Consider the following 23,584-nt stretch of genomic DNA (forward strand, 5'->3'; position numbering starts at 1 on the left):
TTCTGTTCTCAGAGTTTGTGTGATCCTGCTGTCTGCGCCTCTCCCCCTCCCTCCCCCTTCCCTCTCTCTCCCCCCTTCCCTCCCTCCCCCGCCCTCTCCCTCTCCCTCTCTCCCTCTCCCTCTCCCTCTCCCTCTCCCTCTCCCTCTCTCTCTCCCTCTCTTCCTCTCTCTCTCTCTCTCTCTCTCTCTCTCTCTCTGTGTAGGTGGGGTTGGGTGGCATGGAGAGTTCCTATCTGTCTCCGTGCAGTGTTTTCTCTAACTTTCCCTTTCCACTAACAGTCTCTCCTCCCCGTCGTCCTCACACATTTCCAGCTTCATATTCATGGCCTGGTCTTGTTCTACTCTGAAAATCTCTCATCTCTTACAATCTAGAAACTCCTACGTTCAAGACCCACCAGAGGCCATAGAACACCCTGCAAGTTTTCTCCATGCCTCGGAATGGTTAGGAACTGTCATGTCATGGCTGGTCCCCGAGCTCCATCCACTGGACTGGGTCCTGGGGGTCTGGGTAAGAAGCCCCCAGACCTAGTTCATGGGGAGAAGTCTGTGCAGGAAAGGGAGACAGTGGTCACTTCTCTCTCCCCACGGTTCCTTCTCTGGTTTCCAGTTCCTCACTCTGGCCTGTAGTAACGTCGTTTTCATGGGGCTCTGCCTGTGAGGGAGACAGGGACAGGTGCAGACAGCAGAGGAGGGAGCTGTGGCTTGGCCTGGGTCTTTAGCTGCTTCACTGGCCTGCTTCCGGGCAGGAGCTTGGAGCCCTTTCTGTTGGGCTTGCTCCTCTGCATACATTTTCCTTCCAGGAAAACACTTCCCTGTGGCAAGAATAACGATGTGTCTTCCTTCTTGCAGAGTAGGACAATTCAGAAAAGCACAGACAAGGAGAAGCCAAAACCAAGTATCACTCGTACCCCAGACTCATCTGCCCCCCCCCCCGCATCTCCCTAGGGTGTGTGCAGCGTTTAGCTGCTCACCCTTTTTCTTGTCTCTTCGGTCTCTTTGTCCCTGTCCCTTGGGTCCTTGTATACTGGCTCACATTTGAACTGCTCATCATCAGTTCCTTTATAGAAAAACTCACGAGTTTCAGCCTGGGCTCAGCACTGCTTCAGCCCCCGCATGTGCGCTTGTGTGGTGCTGTGGTAACCACTCATGGCTTGCAGGTCAGCTCTCCGTACCAGGACATCTGTGTGCTCCTCCTGCCTTGCATTGGGGGATACACTGGCCTCCCTGCTCTCAAATTCATAGCCACTTTCTCTCTCTCTCTCTCTCTCTCTCTCTCTCTCTCTCTCTCTCTCTCTCTCTGTGTGTGTGTGTGTGTGTGTGTGTGTGTGTGTGTGTGTTCCTAAACACGTAAATGCAACCTGCTCAGTCTACAGGGCTACACAGAGAAACCTTAAAAAAAAAAAAAAAAAAAAGTCCTGGTCACCATTGTCTTTCATTGTCTCATACTCAGGGTGGTGTGTGTATGTGACATCTCTCTGGCTCTATTTCTCTGACCCTCTTTTACCCCAGCAGATCTGTCTCTCATTCATTCATTCATTCATTCACATCACAGACAAATGCACAGGACTTTGATGTCTGCTGGTCTGCAAGGGTGGGCCCAGCCTCCATCCTGTCTCCTACCCTGCAGGCCTGGGTTTCTGTAAAGCTCTTCAGCCCCCTGCCCCATCATGCCACCTTCCCTCTCTCCCCTAGCTCCGGCTCTGGGGTCACTGCCATCGGCTGGCGGGGTGTGGGGGTGGGCGGTTGTTTCCTTTTACTCCCATGGTTTCTCCTGAAAAACATTAACAGTGGAGTGGCTGTTCCTACCCAGCTGTGTGTGAAGGAGGGAGAGGGGCAGACAGAGGCCCCTGTCCACTCTTCCTTCCTCTCCCTGCCCCCAGGGAGCTGCCCAGTCTCGGTGGTGTCAGCTTTTACAGACTGTGTGCATGCGTGTGTGCGCCTGTGTGTGTGCTCGGTGTGGGTTAGGGGGGCTTCATTCACTGTTTCCTGCCGGTGTCCAGGTCTCCCTCCTCCATCCTGATTATTCCAGATGTGCGGCCTCCCTCCGTGCTGCCCCTCCCCCTCCCCCTCTGTTTTTACCATCTGAAAACCCTGGAAGCTCTCCTCAGCCTCCCTCCTGCATGCTCGGAACATTTTTCATGCAGTCCCTCCCTCACGGTTCATTCATTTGTTCCTTTGACAGATTTGTATGGAGTCCCCGATGTGGTCCCAACTGTGACTTAGGGGCTAGGAAATAAGCCGGTCCCACCACCTACCTTCTGTCTAAATGACAGACAGGGCAGATGCAGAAAAGGCCTGTTCTCAGGAGAATAGAGACGTCCCAGGCCCTCCTGAGCTTGTCTGGATGGGAGAGTAGAGCTCCAGGAAAGTAAAAGTCTGATTACGCTTGTGCGTGCGTTTGTGTTTGCATGTGTGTGAGCATGTGTCAGTGTATGTGTGTGTGTGTGTGTTTGAGCATGTGTTGGTGTGTGTATTTGTATGTGAGCATGTGTCATATGTGTGTTTGTGTTTGTGTGTGTGCGAGCATGTGTCAGTGTGTGCATATGTGTGTGTTTGTGTTGGTGTGTGTATTTGTATGTGAGCACATGTCAGTGTGTGTTTGTGTTTGTGTGTGAGCATGTGTCAGTGTGTGTGTTTGTGTGTGAGCATGTGTTGGTGTGTGTGTTTGTATGTGAGCATGTGTCATTGTGTGTTTATGCTTGTGTTGAGCATGTGTCAGTGTGTGTGCTTGTGTGTGAGCATGTGTCAGTGTGTGTGTTTGTGTGTGAGCATGTGTCAGTGTGTATATGTGTGAACATGTGTCAGTGTGTGTGTTTGTGTGTATGAGCATGTGTTAGTGCATGTGAGCCTTATATGTCTCTGTGTTAGCATGTATGTAAGTGTGAGTGTATGTCAGTGTTTCTGCATGTGAGCTTGTGCATGTGTGTGTGTTTCCCTGGGTCTGGACTCTGTTTCCTTTCCTAGCAGCACCTGAGCTCCCACAGTGCAGGTGTGTGGATTCCCTGAGTTGTATGTGGACTGTGGTACGTGTGTGGTGTGGCTGCGTTTGAACAGTGTGACATGTGGAGGGAGACATCAGCAGTAGGTGAGATGTAGTGCGGTACATAGCGTGTTTGGTGTGTGTGGTGTGGGTTGTGATACACAGTGCGTGCGGTGGGGTTGTGATATGACTGTGGGTTTGTACGGCGTATGAGGCATGTGTGCAGCCTTGGTGGTGTCATGCTGAGACTGTCCTGGGCCTGGATCCAGCAGGATTGGTGTCAAGATCCCTTTCATGGCATGGACAGAGCTGGCTCCATGGTACCTGGTTCATACATTGCCCTTGTGTTCAGCCCTTACTGCTGTGGCGTGGGGAGCTCTCTGTGTTCTGCCTCCTCCCTGTCTGTTTCCCAGTCTTTCTTTGTCTCCCGCGTCTCTGCCCCAGGTTACAGCCCTGTGTGTCGCCTGCTCTGGCACAGATTAGTTTCAATGGAGATGTGATTGCAGAGCCCTCCCTCCCATGCGCCCGCCAGCATCCTCTGTGCCTCTCGGTGCTCTTCATCCATCTCTGCCCACTCCCACTCCTGGCCTTGTTCAAGTCCCCTCAGGCATGGCCTCTTGGGTCAGGCTACTGCCCTGCTAGTGTGCAGCCGCCGCCCCCTCTCCCTTCGCTTTGGGGTCACCGCCATTGGCTGGGGAGTTCTTTTTCATTCCTGTGCTCTTCAGAAAGGGCTTATTGTGAAGCAATTGTTGCTGCCGCCATGTGTCTGACTCTGTGAGAGTGTGGGGGGTTGGGTGGGGTGGGGAGACAGGAGAAGGGTCCCTGCAGGCCCTGCCGAGTGGCTTTCATGCCCATCTCTATGGCCCCTGCATACCCATCGGGTGCTCAACACCCTTTGTCCTCCATGTGGCCAAGAGCAAGTGCATTGGAAGCTTGAGACGCTGAGCCTCTCTTGTCTCGCCTGTCTCCAGGCACTTCTGAAATCTGCCTGGTCCTGTGTGTGTGTGTGTGTGTGTGTGTGTGTGTGTGTGTGTGTGTGTGTGTGTGTGTCTGCCTGGCAACATGTCATCTCTGCCACTTGCTCTAATGCTCTAATCCCTTGTCCACTCTGGGGTAATTCCTTTTACCTTTTCTTTTGGTCACCACACACTGAACAGCTCCTGTGAGGGTGTGGGTGAGCCCCAGCTGCTGTCTGCTCTGCTCTCTCCTGCCTGCCTCTGCCTCTGCTTTGCCTATAGGCTCTCCCCAGCCTCTCCCGGGGCCTTTTGGGGTAGGAGGGGGCTCTTCCAGGATTTGTCCAGGGTTTGCTTATGCTCTACTGATGTGTTTCAAGACCCCCCTGCCCATCCTGCTGTCCTGCTGTCCTCCTGTTCGTCCAAGAGTTATTTTAAACCTTTTTTTACTTACGTATTTAGTGTGTGTATATGTGAATGCAGATTATCAGGTTTGATGGCAAGCGCTTTTATCTTCTAAGCTATCTCTCCAGACACTTATTCGTATTTTAAAATTACGTTGTTTGTGTGTCTGCGTTGGGGATAGGCGAGTATGTGCCAGTGCGTGTATGTGGGGATCAAAGGACAACGTGTGGGCTTTACTTCTTTTTTACTTTGTGGGTCCTGGGGACTGAACGCAGGTCTTCAGGTTTTGTGCTAGGTACCTCTTCCTGCTGAGCCATCTCCCTGGCCCTCAGGAATTAACTCCAGGCTCCTATTTGGAGGCACAGTGCAGGGTCCAGGCACGCAGGGCCCTCACCCGCTGCCAAGCTCTTCCTTCCTTTCAGCCCTGTGTCCCTACCCCACAGGCTACCCACTAGTGGGCCTCTCCTCTCCACACTGCCTGCTAAAGAAAATTGTGGCCTCTTCTTGCAGACGACAGTCTGCTCTTGTGTTGCTTTTGTCCTGGCCTTGCTTACCTGGGTGACGCGAGCATCCTCACATGTGAACCTGCAGTTGTCACGCTGTCCCATGCCTTTATGTCACCTTGCTTTTCTTGTCCTCTTTCACTTTAAAACAGGGTATAGCTTGTCAGCCACGGAATAATTGACTCTGAATCTCGTGATTGCCCCATCTTTTTTGACATTTGTTTTAAATCTCAAACTGCTAGGGTGTTTTTAAAGAATATTTACTGAGTTACTTAGGAGTGGTGTGTGTGTGTGTGTGTGTGTGTGTGTGTGTGTGTGTGTGTATGGTGTGTGTGTGTGTGTGTGTGTGTGTGTGTGTGTATGTGTGTGTGTGTGTGTGTGTTGTGTGTTTTTTTGTGTGTGTTGTGTGGTGTGTGTGTGTGTGTGTGTGTGTGTGTGTTGTGTGTGTAGTATGTTTGTGTGGTGTGTGTTGTGGTGTGTGTGTGGTGTGTTGTGGTGTGTGTGGTGTGTGTGTGTGTGGTGTGGTGTGTGTGTGTGTGTGTGGTGTGGTGGTGGGGTGTGTGGGTATGGGTGGGTGGTGTTTGGTGTGTGTGGGGGTGTGTGTGTGTGTGTAGAAGCACATATCCCCTGTGGAATGCAGAGGACATTTTAATTTTTTAATTTTGATACAGGATCTCTTTTTATTTTATTTTATTTTATTTATTTATTTTTTTGATACAGGGTCTCTTAATGTAGCCCTGGCTGTCCTGGAACTCTCTCTGCAGGCCAGGCTGACCTTGAACTCATAGAGGCCCACTGCCTCTGCCTCCTGAGTGCTGGGATTAAAGATGTGTATTTCTCTCTCTAGCAACCCAACTGGTCTGGAACTTATAGTGTAGACCAGGCTTGTCTTGAACTCACAGTGATCCTCCTGCCTCTGTCTTCTGAGTGCTTGTCTTGGCACCTTTTCTGCTGTGGCTTCTCTTTCAGGAGCCTCTTTGTCTCTCTTCACTCAGCTCACATTTTTCAAACATGGCTCTGTAAGTATCGACTCCCTCTCGTCTCTTGTCTCTTTCTGCTCTCTCCCCAAATTTCACTGAATTCTGCCTCTATGCTGTGTGTCAAAGAGGGAGGGAGGGAGGGAGGAGAGAATGGATGGGCTCCTCACCATCTCCCTCCCTCTCTGCTTCCCCAACCTCTGCCTCTGTCTCTGTGTCTCCACCACTCCTGGGCACTCCCCCTAGATACTCTCAGGGAAGCCTGGCCGGGTGTCTCAGCTGTCACCTCTCTCATCACATCACTTCATTTGCGGCCTCTGAGGGGCAGAGCAGGTTTCCGGCCTCCATCCTTCCTGCCTTCCATCTCCTTTGGAAACTCCTTGCTCCCTGGTGTAGCTGGCTTTGAGTTGGGATCTTGGCATCAAGTCTCAGACCCACGTGCATCCTGACCTGTCTTTCCTGCCCCCAAATGTCCCCTCAAACCCCACATCATCCCCGCTCCTGGAAGATTTCTGGTCTGGATCTCCTCGGCCCCCAACTCACTGGACTTTCCGATGCCCCTGACATGCGGCTCTCATGAGCTTGTGGGCCTTCTCCCTTCTCCTCACCCTGCCATAATTGTCCACAACCTCCAGGGACACCAGCCCAGGCTTCCCTACTCCAGGATCCCCTTCTTGCTCCACCAGCCCTGTCCCAACTCCAAGGCTCACCGTAGGAACCGCCCCAGTGTCCATCACCCAAGTCCAGGTTTCCCAGCATTCCTAATCGACTTCTTCTAAACCACCCCACTTTTGTGTTGGCCCTGCCTACAGGCCTCTACTATAGCCCCTGCCACCTCACTCAGAACCCCAACTTCACTGACATACCCTCTATGGCCTCTTTATGAGTTCCCCCTAATAGATCCCGCCTCCCCTCTGGGGTGTGGCTTCCCTGTCACATCATACAGGGTGTACCCGAGGTCTCCCTTCACCAGGCTATTCAACAACTGACTAGTATCTGTGGGGCAGCCCTGAGAGGAAGACATTTGGCTTGGGCTGGAGAGGCAACACAAGTGTTCCACACACTCCTCATCTGAATCTCCCAACATCCTCTGCTTCCCTTCCCTTCCTTTCCCTGCATCGTCCTTGGGGTGTGTCTGGTGTCTGAGGAAGGGACTGTGAGACTGGAGTCTGTCACCTCTGGGTGTTGGACTTTATCTCTGTGGGTTAGCCATACATACAACTTGCATGTGTCAGTGGGCACATGTCTGGCACTCCATGTGTTGGCGTGTAGACCTGGCTGTCCATATTTGCCCATCTTTATGTGGGCCACTGGTCATTCTGTCAGTGCAAGTGGTGACTTGGGTATCTGTGTCCCCCTGTCTGGGTGATCCTGTGTCCTTCCTTTTCTCCGTGGTGCACTCACCACCCTGCTACCCTGCCTACTCCTTCGCTCTGGCCTTCTTCCTTGTAGCCCCTCTCCTGGGGACTTCGCTAGAGGGTCTGCATGTCAATATCTGTGCCTGGCGGCCTCGCAGGCAGGCGAAGTGCGTCACAGCTCTGGCTGAGATGGCTCAGCGTGGGCTCAGCTTGCGTGGGTCATCCTGAGCCCTGGTGGAGTGGGGGTCTCGCCTCGCCTTGAAGCTCCTGCTCTACTAGCTCCCTCCCTCCCTCCCCTCCTCTCTCCCTCCCTCCCTCTCTCTCTCTCTCCCTCCCTCCCTCTCTCTCCCTCCATCCTCCCTCTTTCCTAAGCTTTTTCTTCTTTCCAGCCTTAGTCTGTGCCCTGTTCCTTCTCCCCAGAGCTTCTCACTTTGCCTCCTCTGGTTACCCCTGCTGCAGAGCCAGTGTTGGAAGAGCTTTTGGGGTTCATCTGAATATTCCTTCGAGTCCCACAGGGGTGGATCTGCGTGGGGCTTCTCAGGGTCTTTTTTCCCCCTTTCCACCTGTTCTCCCTAAAGTCTCCAGAGAGCCTCATCACAGAACCCAGTTCCCAGTACTGGCCACACGTACGGGAAGACTCCAGTTCTTCCTCGTCTCCGGCCTCTTCTGCCACTAGCCCTCGTTTTCCCTTGTCCACCTTTCCTTAAACGTGACAAGCTGCTCCTACCTCAGGCCCTTCGTACGTGTGGTTCTCCCTGCCTGGAACCAGTCGCCAGAGGCTTGCCTGCCCTCACTTGCCTCCTTCTGCCCTTCAGAGAGGCCTTCCCTGGAGTCCTTGCTGTCCTCAGCGAGACACTCCCTGTCTGACCTCATTGCTGTCAACGAATGCACCCCTTTTAGGCGTAGTCTCTGTCTCTCACATAAGCCGCTTCCTCCCATGTTGCCTCCCCTAACCCTCCACTAGTTCTCAACCTCCAGTCTGTCCCTCCAGGTTTTTTTCTCCTCAGGGACTTGCTTCCCAGCTCCCTGAGCCTCCACTTGTCCAAGCCCCGGGGCCTCCACACTTTTCATGGTACCGCCCTCTTGCCCCTACTCTTTGAATTCCAATGTATTTTGCTATTTCTTTTTTCAATTAAAAACTTCTAAATCTAGATGAAATCCACGCAACCTGTAATCAGCTTCTGGAAGTGAACAACTCGTAGCTTTAGAACATCCCCAGTATGAGGGGACACCGCCTCTCATCAGTTCTCCTCCCCGCCTGTCCCTCATCAGCACGATGGCTGTTGGACATCTATGCTGGACATACCATGTGACTGGTGGGCTCCGGCTCTCCCCTGTGGGAGACTGGGACTGAATGATCCAGGTCACCCAAGCTGGCTGTGGACTGTGGCCCTCTGAAACTGTGGCTCCTTCCCCATCCACCTCTGTGTACTCCCCTGGCGTCACTGCTGTTCTTTGCTGGTCTCTCCTGCTACCCTTGGCTGGTCACCTGCCCTGATCCCTCTGTCACCCTCTCTAGACACCAGCTCTTCATGGTACCCTTGTTTGTCCCTCCTACTTCAGCCCACTCTGTCCCTTGAAGCTCTGGGGTGGGTGCAGTTCAGGCCTTAGCCTGGCGGTGGCACACTTTCCACACCTCGCCCTCCTTTGTTACCAGCTGGGATGGGATGGTCACCAGCTTCCGGATGGCCAGCCACACACCTTGCCCTCAGGACCATTGTACCTGCCGTCTTCCCTGGCCGTAGGGTCAAGCCTGACCTTCCTTGGGCTACCATCTGGCCGCCAATTCCCTCCTCAAGCCTGGGAGTGTTTTCTGATGCCTTAATTCTCTGATGCCCATGCAGTTAGCATCTTCCCTCTGAGGTGTCCATCCCTGGGGATGAGCTTCCAGGACCGCTTCCGCCATGCTGTGTGCTGAAGGCATCAGGCAGTCCCCCAGGGACCCAAGAACTGATTAGTGTTCAAATGCCAAGAGGGGCTTTTCCTTAGTTCCTATAAAGAAAGCCATTGGGTGAGGAGGTTGGAGAAGAGGGAATTGTCCCGGGCCAGCCTTCCTCTGTGACTGTCCCCTTTCCCATGTCTTAGTGTTAGCTGGATAGCTCTGGACACCTTGGGTGAGCATCAGAGATGCATGTGTGGGCAGGACATGCTGCTGCACACTAGGTCTCCCTTCTCTCAGTAGGGCCATCTCTCTGCTGTCCATGACTGTACTGACAGCTTATCTGCCTTCAGTCTTCAAGGAGGGGGATTGGGGGAGGCTTGTGCGGGAGTCTCTCTGGTCTTCACCAGGGGATCTTGTTTTTGTTCTCTGGGAGCTAGGCTTTTATCCTCCAGTCGTGTGTGTGTGTGTGTGTGTGTGTGTGTGTGTGTTCACAAGTGCTTCTTCCCTCCATTTCTTCTGTATATATAAGGCGTTGCTTGGGAGAGCTGCAGTACCACGCCCTCCCCCCCCCCAGCTCCCGGGCTCCTTCCCTCTGCACCTGCGCGTCCCCCACTCCTCTTTCCTGGCTCTTGGTGTGCGGGCTGAGCTGTCCGCACCTCTCCTCGCTCTGTCTTCAGTCTCTCTCTTTCTCAGCTCCCCGCTCTTCCTTCTCCTCTTGGCCTGTCTCCCTCCAGCTCACTTTTTCCAGATGTGCCACATCTGACTGCTTTGAGTCTCGTGGGTCTTTACTCATTTCCCTGGCTCAGGCTCTGTCTGTTCCTCTTCATCCAGTGAATGCTGGCTCGTGTGTGTGTGTGTGTGTGTGTGTGTGTGAGAGAGAGAGAGAGAGAGAGAGAGTGAGCTATTGTCTCCTTCCACCACCACTAGCGTGTGCATGTGCACACACAGACACACACACACACAGACACAGACACACACACACACACACACACAGACACAGACACAGACACACACACACACACACACACACAGACACAGACACACACACACACACACACACACACACACACACACACACAGACACACACACACACACACACACACACACAGACACAGACACACACACACACACACACACACACACACACACACACACACACACACACACACAGACACACACACACACACACACACACACACACAGACACACACACAGACACACAGACACACACACACACACACACACACACACACACACACACACACACAGTTTGCTCCTGAGCGCCAGGCTCCTCCAGGTAGCTGACTTAGAGTCCTGTCTTCTTGCCTCTGCCCTGTGCCCCGCTGTGGCTCACTCCTGGGTGGTACCAGGTCTTCCATACTTTTTCTCACACACATCGCCTCTTCCTCCTGAGCCCCGGGGCACAGGATCTGCAGCCAGAGATGTGCACCAGTCATTGCCTTGGTAGCCATCTCTCCCTCCTACCCCCAGGAAGCCCCTAAACATCTCTCGATCCACCCTCTTCAGCGACTCCCTTGAGAGCAACCTGACCTAGCCAAAGAAGACCCAGCCTGGCTTCCTCTGAGTCCTCCTTCCTCTGAGTCCTCCTTCCTCTGAGTCCTCCTTCCTCTGAGTCCTCCTTCCTCTGAGCTCCCCTCGTGGATCGGAAATGCCCCACTCCAACCACATCAGCCTTAGGATGTGTGAAGAACGGAGCTACCTTCCTGGCCTAGGGGTTGGGGTGGGTATGTGGGGGTGGTTAATCACCCCGTGCCCCCTACACACACACACACACACACACACACACACTGTGCACTTCTGCTATTTCAAGTTTGATTCCTAGGCCTGGCAAACAGATCTCAGCACCTTTTTCTTTCTGCTCCTCCTCCACCCCTGTTCCCAGGGCATCCTCTGCATCCTGGGGCTCTGGCTTCCAGAGGACCCTTGCCTGCTTGACTTTTGGCTCAGACTAGGCTTAATACTGCAGTTGAGCCTGAACTCCAAGGGAGCAGGCTGCAGCCTAACCTAGCTCAGAAGCCTGCACAGAGGACAGATGATCAATAAACTCTTTCTTTTGTGGAGTGAGTGCTACACACACGGGATCCAGGGCTCTAGGCCTTGTTGGTATGCTTCCCTGCAAGCCTTCCTCTGTTCAGTCCTCCCACACCCGCATGCTCCTATGCACAAGGGTGTGTACACTGATGTGTGTGTGTGTGTGCTCCGTTTATTTTCCAGGAAAACTGGAGCGAAAGGCACAAATCTATTTCTTTTCCTTATGCTGGAACATGTAGGAGATACAAAGAGAAAACCAGGAGATTCCCGGTGTCCCTTTCCCAAGTTGATGGTCCCTGCCAGTGGCTGCAGCATCAGCTGTCAGTGCACGGTCAGGGCTGTGTGTTCAGCTCCCCCTGCCTGCCTCTCTGCCTGGTCTCAGGCTTCTTATTTTCCTCCCAGGACTCTGTCCCTCTCTACCTCTGTCACAATTGCTGCTCTGTTGTCAGACTTTCTCCCTGCTTCAGTCTGCATTCATCCTGGGTCCCTCCTCATTCATTTCTTCATTCACTCATTCAAGTCTCGCCGAGTCCAGCCACCACTCTGGAGTCCTAGCAGGACATTGGAGTGCCTGTGTCCGTATGTCTTGATCACCATCTGCTTGTTTTTCTCCTGCCTCCCTGTCTCTGAGGCCCTTCTTCACTTACATTGTGTTTGTTCCTTACTTACGTGTGTCCTCTCTGTAGCTCCCTCCCCGTGAGCTCTCCCTGTCTCTGTGTGGCACTCATAGGTACTTTTGCTATTCAGAAACTAGAACACAATTTTCTCTGAATTGGCCCTGAGCACAAAAGGCTTTGTTACCTCTGTCATAAGAAAAGTCCACACAAATCACAGCCGTCACCACCACGAGAGAGCCGTTGTATTGTTGTTACTGGTTTGTGCAAGTTTGGAGTGGTATAAGGGCCTGTCTGTCCCTCCCCAGCCTTCCCTCCCTGCTGCCCCCTCTCTATTCCACCCTTTTTCTCCCTTAGAGATTTCTGGAATTTCACTCTCTCTGCTCATGCTGTGAGCCTAAAGGATGGTGTGTGTGTGTGTGTGTGTGTGTGTGTGTGTGTGTGTGTACGTGCATGCCTGCCTGTCTGTCTTTCTGCCTGTCTATCTGTCTGCTGTCAGTCTGTGTGCCACCTGCCTCTCCCACTCCTGCTTCTGCAGCCCCCCTGTGGGCTTTGTTCCCGCTCCATGGACAGCTTCGTTCTTTGTGAAATGACATTTATTGTTTTTCCTTCAGCTTCAGACAGAATACGTGTTCACGGTGGGGAAAAAGTAGAAAATAGCAAAATGTGTGTGCAGGAGAATATAAAATAAAATGCCTCGGTGGCCACCTCCCCATGAGGAAGGGCCGGGGGGCTCTGGGGTGCCTCAACGTCGCTTCGTGAGGGCCTTTGCTTTTTTTCTGCTCCCCACTTACACACCCGTGCTGATGCATTTGGGGGCCCTGGCATGGGGGGAGGGCTTTGTCTGAAGAGTTCATCTGTGACTCCTCTCTGCTGCCTGGGGTGTGTGTGTTGGCAGGGGGGTGGGAGGGGGAGCTGGGCTAAAGAAGCAGAGGTGACACCTCCGAGTGGCTGTCTTCTCCTTCCCACTGTGCTCACTGCTACAGAGGTTCAGCTGTGCCCTCCGTGTCACCCTTTGTTCTTTGCAATGGGGAAGAGCATTGAGGGACCGAGGCTTTAAGGTGTTAATAAAAGATTCCCTGGAGTGCCTGGGTGGGAGAAGCTACTCACTGCCTTGCCCCTGAAGGGGACTGCAAAGCACCTTCCTTTAGGTTCCCTGGGAGAACTGCAGGCTCTCCATCTGTCCCTGTCCCTCCTCAAGGATCTCAGCTCCACCTTGCTTTGTCTCTGCCAAATGTTTCAAGGTTTCAGAGTCTGACACCCTGGCTTCAAACCTCGCTCAGGTCCTCAGGAAAGTGACACCTCTGGCACAGCGTCTTTGGCCTGCAACGTGGGGACAGGAAGGGCTTTAAGAGCAGACATGACCGCAGTGGGTCCCAGCCATCTGTCCTGTCCCCTCCTCACCTTTCTTAAACTGTGCTGCCTTTTTGTTGAGGCAGAATGGCTCAGTCTAGTACCCTGCCCTGTCCTATGTCACAGCTCAGTGGCATTGGCGTTCCCACACGCCTAGCACATGGGTCATTCCAAGCCCTCAGACAGCCTTCTCATAGGCAGGCTGCCTGAAGTAACCCTACGCGTTAGCACCCAGGTGTGGGGAGCCCTCAGGAACACTGGCTTCTGCCACCCAAGCTTGGCTGCCCTCTTTCCCAGAACATTTCCCTGGAGTCTGGCTTCTGACCAATTCCCTTGTCCTGGCTTGGCCCTGGTTGGTGTGGGCCCCTTCAGTAGCCTGTGGTCTGCTTGGAAGTGTCTGGTATACAGAAAGCGCCAAGGAGGAGGGCAGTAGGAGCTCTGGAAAACAGAGGTCCTCAGCTCACTGACCCTGAGCCAGCTCCGCTCCTTTCTGCCTCCTCAACCCTCCAGGAAGACCCAGACCAGCTAAGGCCATTCTTGATAGGATTTCAGTCAGCAGCTGGGCGATGGGGTGTGGAGTTGGCACCGGGCAGGTCTGCATTTCAGGATCACCACGGCTCCTGGCAGGCTCCTCACTCAGCCTCAGTTTCCCCTAGACTGGATGAAAATTGACAGTGACCTTTGGCATAGTGGGGGAGGGGATCAGGATGATTATACAGGACTTAGATGACGACCTTGCATGTGTCCAGTGCTTCTGGATGTTTGCTCTTGTGCTGTGCACGTTCCTGCCACCGACCCTGCCCTTTCAGACTGGGATCCTATGTCCATTACTGTGTGTGTGTGTGTGTGTGTGTGTGTGTGTGTGTGTGTGCACGCCCGCACCATTTATGCACCATTTATATGCTGAGTCCCTGGAGAAGAAGGGGGTCATCAGATTCAAAGGAACAGGAGTTCCAGACAGTTGTGAGGCACTGTGTAGGTGCTTAAAATTGAACCTGGGTCCTCTGCAAGAGCAGCCAGTGCTCTAAGCCTCTGAGTCATCTCTGCACACCAAAAATTAAAGAAAAGTCATATGTTTGTGTCTCTGTGTGTACTGCGTATGCGTGAGTATACCTGCCAAGGACAGAAATCTCTAGATCTCCTGGAGCTGGAGTTTGTGAGCTTTTAGGAACCAGACTCCAGTCCTCTGCACGAGTCTCAAGCACTCTGAATTGCTAAACCATTGCTTCAGTCCCCACACCAGCCTAAGACTCTGAGTGCCCCAAGGGCAGGGAAAGAATCACTGAGAACAAGAGCAAGTTGGCCTTGGTGCCAAACACCTTTAATTCCAGCACTTGGGAGCCAGAGGTAGACAGATCTCTGTGAGTTCAAGGCCAACCTGAGGTACATGAGGACTCTGTCTCAAACAAAACAAAACAAAACAAAAAAACAAAAAACAAAAACAAAAAAAACCAAAAAAACAAAAACAAAACAAAACAAAACAAAGAAACGAACCCAGTGAATTTCCCGCATACTCACTCACTTCATGCTAGAAACGCCCGACTGCCTTGTTGCATGGTATGACTGTGTAGTCCTCAGCATGGGATTATGGGTAGCATTGGTGTCTCCATTTTATACATGAGGAAACTAAGGCTCAAAAGGGTTAAGTGATGTAGTAGAGGTGAGACTGAATGTAAGCCAGAAGATAATAAGGTGTACAGAGAGATGCGGTGTAAGGCCACTCAGAGCGTCAAAGCGTGGAGTGTTAGCGTGCTGGGCTAACCCCTCAGTCCTTCCCAGAAGTCCCCAAAGACAAAAACAAAACACAAAGCCAGCTCGATCTGGTTTCTCCCACTTTGCTCTAAACCTACCACTCTGCCTGTTTAACAATCCCTCCCTCTCCAGCTCTCATTAGAGCCTGGCCTCACCACCCACAGGGGCTGTAGTCAGAGCCCGAGTCATCCTCGACCCCTCTACCTCCTGCCACCCACCACCCATCTGTCCTACTTGCTGGGATTCTACCCCCCGGGGTGCTCAGCGCCCCTGCTCTGGCCCCATCTCCACCCTCACCCCTCCACTTCTTGCTCAAACACCTGCTACTTCCGTAAGCCCCTTCGTCTGTAAACAGCAGTGACAGCATGTTCCTCTTGAGATGTCTCGGGGATTAGTCAGACATGGAGGCGCTCTGTACAGCAGGGTCGGGTGCACAATCCATGGCTGTTGCTAGAGATTAAAGTGCCAGTATTATCAATGATTCCTCGGCCAATGAATGGGTGACCCCGAGGGCATGTCATTCTCTCCCCAGAACTCTCACCCACCCATCCACCCCCTTTCTCAGAGAAGGAGTCTTGATCTCCTTTGAACAAGGCCTTCTCTTCTCTGGCGCTGCAGGCTACGCTCTCCCATTTTTGAAAAGCATCCCTCGCCTGACTCCAGTTCTCCCAGGAGATTGCCTTTCCTCAGAAAGGCTTTGAGAGCCAGCGCCTTCCTCTACCAGCCTCTTCCAGAATTCCCCACAAGGTTAAGGTCATCCTTGGCACCCATGTTGACATTTTAGTCAATTTTAAAAATTTTTATATTTACTTATTGAGTGTGCATGGGTATCAGTGTGCCGCTGTGCACGTGTGCCCAGAGGACAATTTGTAGGTCCGTTCTGTCTTACGATACGGGTCCCAGAGTTTGACTTAGGTCATCAAACATGAAATCAGGTGACTTCATCTGCTGGGCTAGCTTTCTGGTCTTTACTCTTTTATTTTGTATTTTTTTTTTTAATACAGTTCAGGCTGGCCTCGAACTCACCACCCACCTATCTCAGCCTCTGAATCCTGGGATAGCAGGTGTGCACCATCACACTTGGCTCCTAACACATTTTCTCCTTTTGGACTCACAGCAGCCTTTTATGGGGCGGGAGTATGTGTCTTTACATGTTTCTCTCTCTCTCTCTCTCTCTCTCTCTCTCTCTCTCTCTCTCTCTCTGTGTGTGTGTGTGTGTGTGTGTGTGTGTGTGCGTGGGCATTCATGCACATTAAGGCTAATGTTAAGGGCCTTCCTCTACTGACTGTCACCCTTTTGCGTTTTAAAAGATTCATTTATTTTTGTGTGTTTGCGTGTTTTGCCTGCATGCATGCATCTGTACCACGTTTATGTCTAGTGTGTGTGGAGGCCAGAAGAGGATATTGGGTTCCCCAAGAACTGGAGTTACAGATGGTTGTGAGCCACCATGTGGGTGCTGGGAACTGAACCTGCAAAAGCAGCCAGTACCCTCTTGCGGCGCCATCTCTCCAGCTCTCTGCCTTCTTTCTGAGTTAGGGTCTCTCAGGGAACCCTGAGCTTGCCCATTTGATTACACTGCTAAGCAAAGTTCCAGGGACCCTCCTGTCTCTGCCTCCCCAGAACTGAGGTTGCAGTCATGTGCACCGTGCCTGGCTTGGCTTTTGATGTGGGGGCCGGAGATCCCAACTAGGTCTCAACTAAGCCCCTTGCCTGCACCTTCAAAACATTTTAAAGCTGTTCTCAAAATCTAAGACCCCCTTTTCCATCTGCCCCCGTTCCTTCCATGGCTGGCCCCTGGAGGAGAGCAGGGGACCCCCTTTCAGCCCTGTAGAAATGGGAGAAGCTCATCGCTCACTCCTCTCTGTCTTTTCCTCAGAACTCTTGGTTCACCCAGTCTTGTGACTTGAGCCCCAACACTTTTTGTTTTCTAAGACACGGTCTCATCCCTTCCAAAAATGGTCCTGAAGGTCACTCAAGGTCAAGGTCACTCTAGGATGGCCTTGAATTGCTTATCCTCCTGCAAGCTGGAGCTAAAGGCACACACTGACACGCCTGGCTCATGACCATTGCAGATTGAACCCAGGGTTCTACATTCTGCCGACTGAGTTGCAATTACACCCCCCAAGCCCAGCAAACCTCTTAGGGGCAACTCCCACCCTGAGGTCTGAACCCCAGACTTCCGTGTCTTACTGCCCCACAGACATCCATGGGGGACCTATAGCACCTCTAAATGAGCCCCTGGTTTCTATCTTCCTCTCCTGATCCCGCCCCAGCTCCCCTCGGTCTGGGAACCGTCACAGCTAGTGCCCAAGCAGGTACCACCAGTTCACTTCCAACACAGCATCTCTCACTTCCGGTACCATGCTCCCAGCCTTCCCTACCCTTCTCAACGCCCTCTCCTCTGCTCGTGGTTTCAGTGGCCACTCAGATGAGGATGTCTCTAAAGACTTTCCCTCCTTACCCTGATGCTGGGGCTCTTAACTACAGAGTCAGCATTTGCATACTTGGCGTTCCCTTCTGGGGTCCATGTGCCCTACCACAGAGGAGACACCCTGTTGTATTATTTTTGTTGGTGTTATTCTGGGGATTGAACCCAGGGCCTCACACATGGGCTGCTCCTCAGCCTCCTCTTTCTATATCTCTCCTTTCCGTTCTGAGACATGGGCTTGCTAAACCGTGCAGGCTGGCCCGGTATTTACTGTAGCCCACGGAAGTGGTTCTCCTACCTCAGCTTTGCCGGTGACCTCTACCGCCATAGCCTTCCTCATTGGGGTGGACATCTGCTTGACTTTCACGGTGCCCCTGTGGCTCTTTGTCTTACCTGGACTACTCTTCTGTCACCTGAGGTGACTTTCCTGGACTGTCTCTCGCTCATCCTTACCTGGGATCATGTCTTTGACCTTGTTACAATAACAGCTCGGCTCTGAAATCGCAGCTCCAGCCGCTTGCTCCCAGCCGTCATCGTCATCTGTTGCCATGAGCCGATCTTCACTCTCAGCAAAGCTTTCGTCCACATTCATCTCTGCTTCTTCTTTCCTTGGCTCCCGCCTTTTAACCCCTCCCCACCCCGCTTTGCTGTGACATTACTCTCATCAAGAATGCCTGGGGCCTCCACCTGGGGCCAAGTTCAGTCCCTACTTCTCAGCTCTCATCCTCTCTTCTCTCATCTTCTCCTCCTGGAGGCGATATCAGATGTGGCCTGTGACTTCCTCAATCTCAAACACTCGCTTTTTCCAGCGCTTGTGAGCCTATGTCCTCTGAGGGGTCCTCCTTAGGCTTTGTTGCTGGACCTTGATGCAAGCGCAGCCTCTGGGCTCCTGGACACTCTTGCTCTCAGGACCTCCCTGGGCTGGGCAGGCACCACCACTGAGCGACATCCCCAGCCTTGCTTTATGTTTGACACAGGGTCTTGCTACACAAACCAGGCCAGGCTGAATTTACTATGGCGTCCCCTTGAACTAAGAACAATACTCTTGTCTATCTCCTTCATGAGTTCCCTCTCCCCCTTTGCCCAGTGGTTCCCAACCTTCCTAATGTTGCCATCCTTTAATACAGTTCTTCCTGCTGTGGTGACACCGGCCATACCTCACAACTGTAATTTTGCTACTGTTAAGAACCATAATGTAAATATCTGATATGCAGGATATCTAATATGCAACCCCAAAAGGGTCTCGACCCACTGGTTGAGAACCGCTTCCTTAGGGGCTCTCCAGTCACTAACTCCTGTTCACTGGAGAACTCCCTCCCTAAACTCCAAACTCTGCTGCCATCAACTTCTCTGAGGTGTCCACTGAGGCCTCGCAGTCACCATGTCCAAAGCTGAGATTACCCTGTCCCTTGTAGTCAGTCCTTTTTTGAGTTGTTCCCATTGACATCTCAGTGAAGTGACAGGATTCCAAAGTCCAGGACATCTTCCTGGAGTTCCCTGTTTTTTCATAATTCATGCCTGTGTTCCTCCTACTTGTACTTCACTCAACTGGGATACCGAAGTCCACCAGCTACATACTACATTACCTCCTCAGCTGAGCCCTTCTCACACAAGCACTGTCATCTCTTGGGAACACCAACCCAACCTCCTCCTTAGCTCCCTAGCTCCCTGCTTTTACTCCAGCTGCCAGTCCAGTCTCCACCCAGAACCAGGGGCTCTTGTCAGTCAGATCGTGTCACCTAATGCTCATAAAATTCAGATTTTGTGTTATTTCCTATAAAACCTGATCAGACCTGTCTCGTTCTCATCTCCATCCCAAATTGCCTTAGGACTTAGCCCTTGTGCTCTTTCAGGTCATAAGACTTCCCAGAAGTCCCTGGGACTGCCCTTCTTCAGTCATTCAACATAGGCACTGACTGTATTGTCTGAAGTCACCTGCCTTCTTTCTTCCCTGCTGCCCATCTCGGTTGAACCCTCTGGGGTTGAACCCTCCATGAGGAGCATAAGAGTGTGTGAAGGCACATGTGTGCCTGGGAGTACACATCTGTGCCTATCCCTCGCACCTTGGCTCAAAAACCTTCTTCCTTTTTACTCCTTGTATTTTGGTCTAACTTTGTCATTCATTCATTCATCTGTTGCTTTCCACCATTATTTCACCTTGAAATATTTTGCTATGCTACAGGGTTTGGTGTGTGATGTATTTGAAGGTCATACACAAATCTTTTTTATTCTGGGCTTCTATCTGAATTTTCATTTTGCTTCGGAGTTTTGAGACAAGGACTCATGTAGCTCAGGCTGGCCTCACACTCACAAGGATGGCTTTGGATGCCTGATCTTCCTGCCTCAGCTTCCCAAGTACTAGGATTACAGGTACTGCCGCCACCCTAGTTTCTTGTCAAATTCTGTCCTCATCTCTGGATTATGCCATTTATCTATATCTTCTCATCTATCTATAAATATGCTATCCACCCACTAAATAATCCATCTATCATGTGTCCTGCCCATTCATGTGTCCATGTCCACACATTGTCACTGTCTGTCCACTCACTTATCCATCCATCCACCCAACATGTAACAAATGCTGAGGTCTGTGTCAATCAGTGAGGAACAGATATGCCCTGTACCTGCTCAGAGCTTCCCACTTCCCTCCCACTGCTGCTGCCTCGGTCTTGTTCCAAAGCTCCAGGCTCTTTCACAGGGGGACTCCAACTCTTGGGCTCTCACTTCCTTTCCAGTGTTACTTGGGCTGAGGACTGGCTCCCTGTCTCTAGATTGCCGTTGTTCGTACTTTGTCCAGCTCTTTCCTGATTGAGCCGCACGAGATGGTTAATTACCTGCTTCGTATCAGAACCTGGCCAGTCCCATGTATGTGAGTGCGTGCATGAAAGTGTGTTGTCTACTGTCCCTTCCCCCTCACCTTTCGCCTGCTTTCATGAGCTGGGTCCTCACTGCATGTATTTCCTTCTCTGTCCCTGCCTCCCATTCTTGGTGCTGGCAATGCAGCAGGCCGGATCTTCCTGCTCCCAAGTGGGAAATTCAAAGCCCATCTCCAGCTGGCTCTGGTGCCACAAGCCCCCCGGCATATGACAAGTTCACTGCATCACATCATTTCCGTACTGTGATGTGTCTCTTTCCCCATTCTCATTAATGCTGAGTATCATTGCCTGCCTGGGTCCGCAGCCAGGAGCCCCAAGTCATCTCTGAGTTGTCACTCTCCTGCCGCCCACAGCTCATCTGTTCTCCTTCCTGGAGAATCTTCTTCAGAGAGCCGCTCAGTCCCTATCCCACTGTCTCCTGAGCCCCAACTCATCCCTAGTTTAGAAAGTCAAAGTCCAGACCCCTGCATCTATCCTCCATCCCTTCCTCCGTCCCTTCATCCATCCATCCTCTGTCCCTCCCTCCCTCCTTCTATCCACCCGCCCACTGGGTAGAAAGGATGACATTTTCCTCTTGGCCAGAGTAACTTTCTCCTTCTTCTCTCTCTTTCTTCCCTCCCTTCTTTTACTTTTTGTGATGTGTGAATATGTGTGTGTGTGCACACGCACACGTGTGTGCATAAGTGCACATGCCATACACACCTGTGGAGGCCAGAGAACAATCTCAGGTATCACCTTCTGCCTGTCTCCACCTCCTCTGTGTCAGATCGCTGGCCCATGCTACTACGCGTGTTTGTTTTTAACGTGGGTTCTGGGGATTGACTCTCAGGACCTCATGTGTGCAAATACTTCACCAACGCAGCCACTCCCCAGCCTCCAGGGCCACTTTTTTGTACCTTTTTCTTTCATGTTCTCTTCTGTGCCTGTTGTTCATCCTGGCGATTCAGAGACCCCTGGCCATGCAGGAAGCCCCTTGTGTATGTCTGCAGCCCCTCCTGTTGCACCTCCTACCACCCATATGATGCCTAGTAACATTCTAGATTCACCAAGACAAGACTGGTCAAGAATCCTGGTCCTCCTCTGCCTACTTGTCTGCCCCCCATTGAACTGCAGCGTCTCACCAAACCTTCCTCTGGCATTTTTCTCCACATCTTCCTTCGCACCACCCCATCTCCTTGGCCAATACAGTCACTTGGACTACACTGCCCTCTTCCCCGCCTCCTGGATCTTCTTATCTGCTACCTTACTTATAGCTCTCTTACTGTGGATGAGTTCTCCATCTTGGCCCATCTCTCTCCTGTCCTCTCTCCTTCTGTGCTGGTGTTGAGGTGAAAAGAACACTTAGGTTCAGCGTTTGTTTCCCCTCTCCCCACCCACCACACTGCTCGTGTAGGCCCCTCCACCAACTTCCCAGCTCATTCCCAAGAGCAGCCAGGCACACCTTGGTTGTTACTTTCATTGCAGAAAGCCCTTCTTCGTCTCCCCAGTGATAGGTGGATACATCAAGCTCCTCGAGCGATTAAAGCTTCACATACGAGGTTGGTCTTTTCTGCTTTCCCTGCACTTCCCTCCCCCCAACCTCCAGTCTTCTCTTCTTAAGATTTATTTTATTTATTATATATAAGTACACTGTAGCTGTCTTCAGACGCACCAGAAGAGGGCATCGGATCTCTTTACAGATGGTTGTGAGCCACCATGTGGTTGCTGGGAATTGAACTCATGACCTCTGGAAGAGCAGTCGGGTGCTCTTAACCGCTGAGCCATCTCTCCAGCCCCCAGTCTTCTCTTCTTAAGGAGAAACTATCTTATTCGTTACAGAAAGTTCACCATATACGGTGACCTATGTGTGTGTAATAAGAACTAGGATCCAATCCCCAGCGCCACCAACATAGCAACAAGAACAACAACAAAACCCAAACCAAATCAAATCAAACCAACCAACCAGTCATCCAAACCATTAACACACACACACACACACACACACACACACACACACACACACACACAGACAAATACACACACTCTTATAAAACAGCTACAATTACACCCAATAGGCAAAAGCTGCCTTCCCCCTGAGCTCAGCAATGAGGCATGGCTGTCTTTGACTATCCCTATTCAATACCACACTGAACACCTGAGCCTATGCAACAAGGCAGGAAAAGAAATGAATGATTGTAAAAAAACTGAAAAAGATGAACCAAACAGGAAGGGATGTTATTACACAAAAATAACTAGAGACTCTATGAGGGATAAAAATCTCCTAACACTATTAAATAAATTCAACTGGGTCACAGGAAAAGGATCAATATAAGAGTTAACTTTAAATAGAGAAGTAGCATCTCCTTCAGGAATCACAAGGTGCAATACTGAAGTCCTGTCAGAACGTCATGTATTTTAAAAATTTTTTAATTTTAAAGATTTTTTTTTAAAGATTTTATTTTATTGTATATGAGTACACTGTCGCTGTTTCAGACACACCAGAAGAGGGCATCAGATCTCATTACAGATGGTTGTGAGCCACCATGTGGTTGCCGGGGTTTGAACTCAGGACCTTGGGAAGAGCAGTCAGTGCTCTTAACCACTGAGCCATCTCTCCAGCCCCAAAGATTTATTTTTTCTTTTATGTGCATGAGTGTTTTGCCTGCATGTTCCTGGGCCTGGGGAGTTCAGGAGAGAGCTTCAGATGCTCAGGAAATGGAAGGCTGTGAGAGACTGATGTTGGTGCCTAGAATCAAACCGAGGTTCTCAGAACGAACAGTAAGTGCTCTTAACCTCTATACCATCTTTCAAGTCTCTCTCTCTCTCTCTCTCTCTCTCTCTCTCTCTCTCTCTCTCTCTCTCTCTCTCTCTCTCTCTCTCTGTTTAAAGAAATTGCTCCAGGTTGTATAAACTATTCCCTTCTGGGCTTTTGCTCTCAAGGCTCTTTTGGTGCCCTTCTTCCTTGATGGCTTTTCTTCTTTGCCTGGGACTCCAGAAAAGAAGGACATGGGCTTCCGCTCCCTTTCTGTAGAGGGACATCTGTGCTTCTGCATTCTGGCCATTGGAAACCAGGGCCATGTCCCCCAACCCCTGGTTCTGCTTCGCAGGTTCGGGAGCCCCCAAGCCCATGTGTTTACCTGTCTCTCATGGTCTCTCGGTGTTCCTTTTTCTCTTCTTTCCCAAGACTCTGCTTCTTCCTCAGCTTCCCACATTCCCTTTGAAGCTGGCCTAGCATCTTTGTGTGTGTGTGTGTGTGTGTCTGTGTGTGTGTGTGTGTGTGTGTCTGTGTAGGGTGGTGTGTTTGCATCTCCACCTGAAGGCTCCTTCTTCTCTCATTAATGTTCTGGCTTTTTTCTGAGGGGAGCTGGGGGGCAGAGAGAGAGAGAGAGAGAGAGAGAGAGAGAGAGAGAGAGAGAGAGAGAGAGAGAGAGGAGTGAGAGTGCTCTGGCTTTTTAATTCACACACCGCTGA

This window comes from Rattus rattus, chromosome 5, assembly GCF_011064425.1.
Source record: "Rattus rattus isolate New Zealand chromosome 5, Rrattus_CSIRO_v1, whole genome shotgun sequence".
NCBI lineage: Eukaryota > Metazoa > Chordata > Mammalia > Rodentia > Muridae > Rattus > Rattus rattus.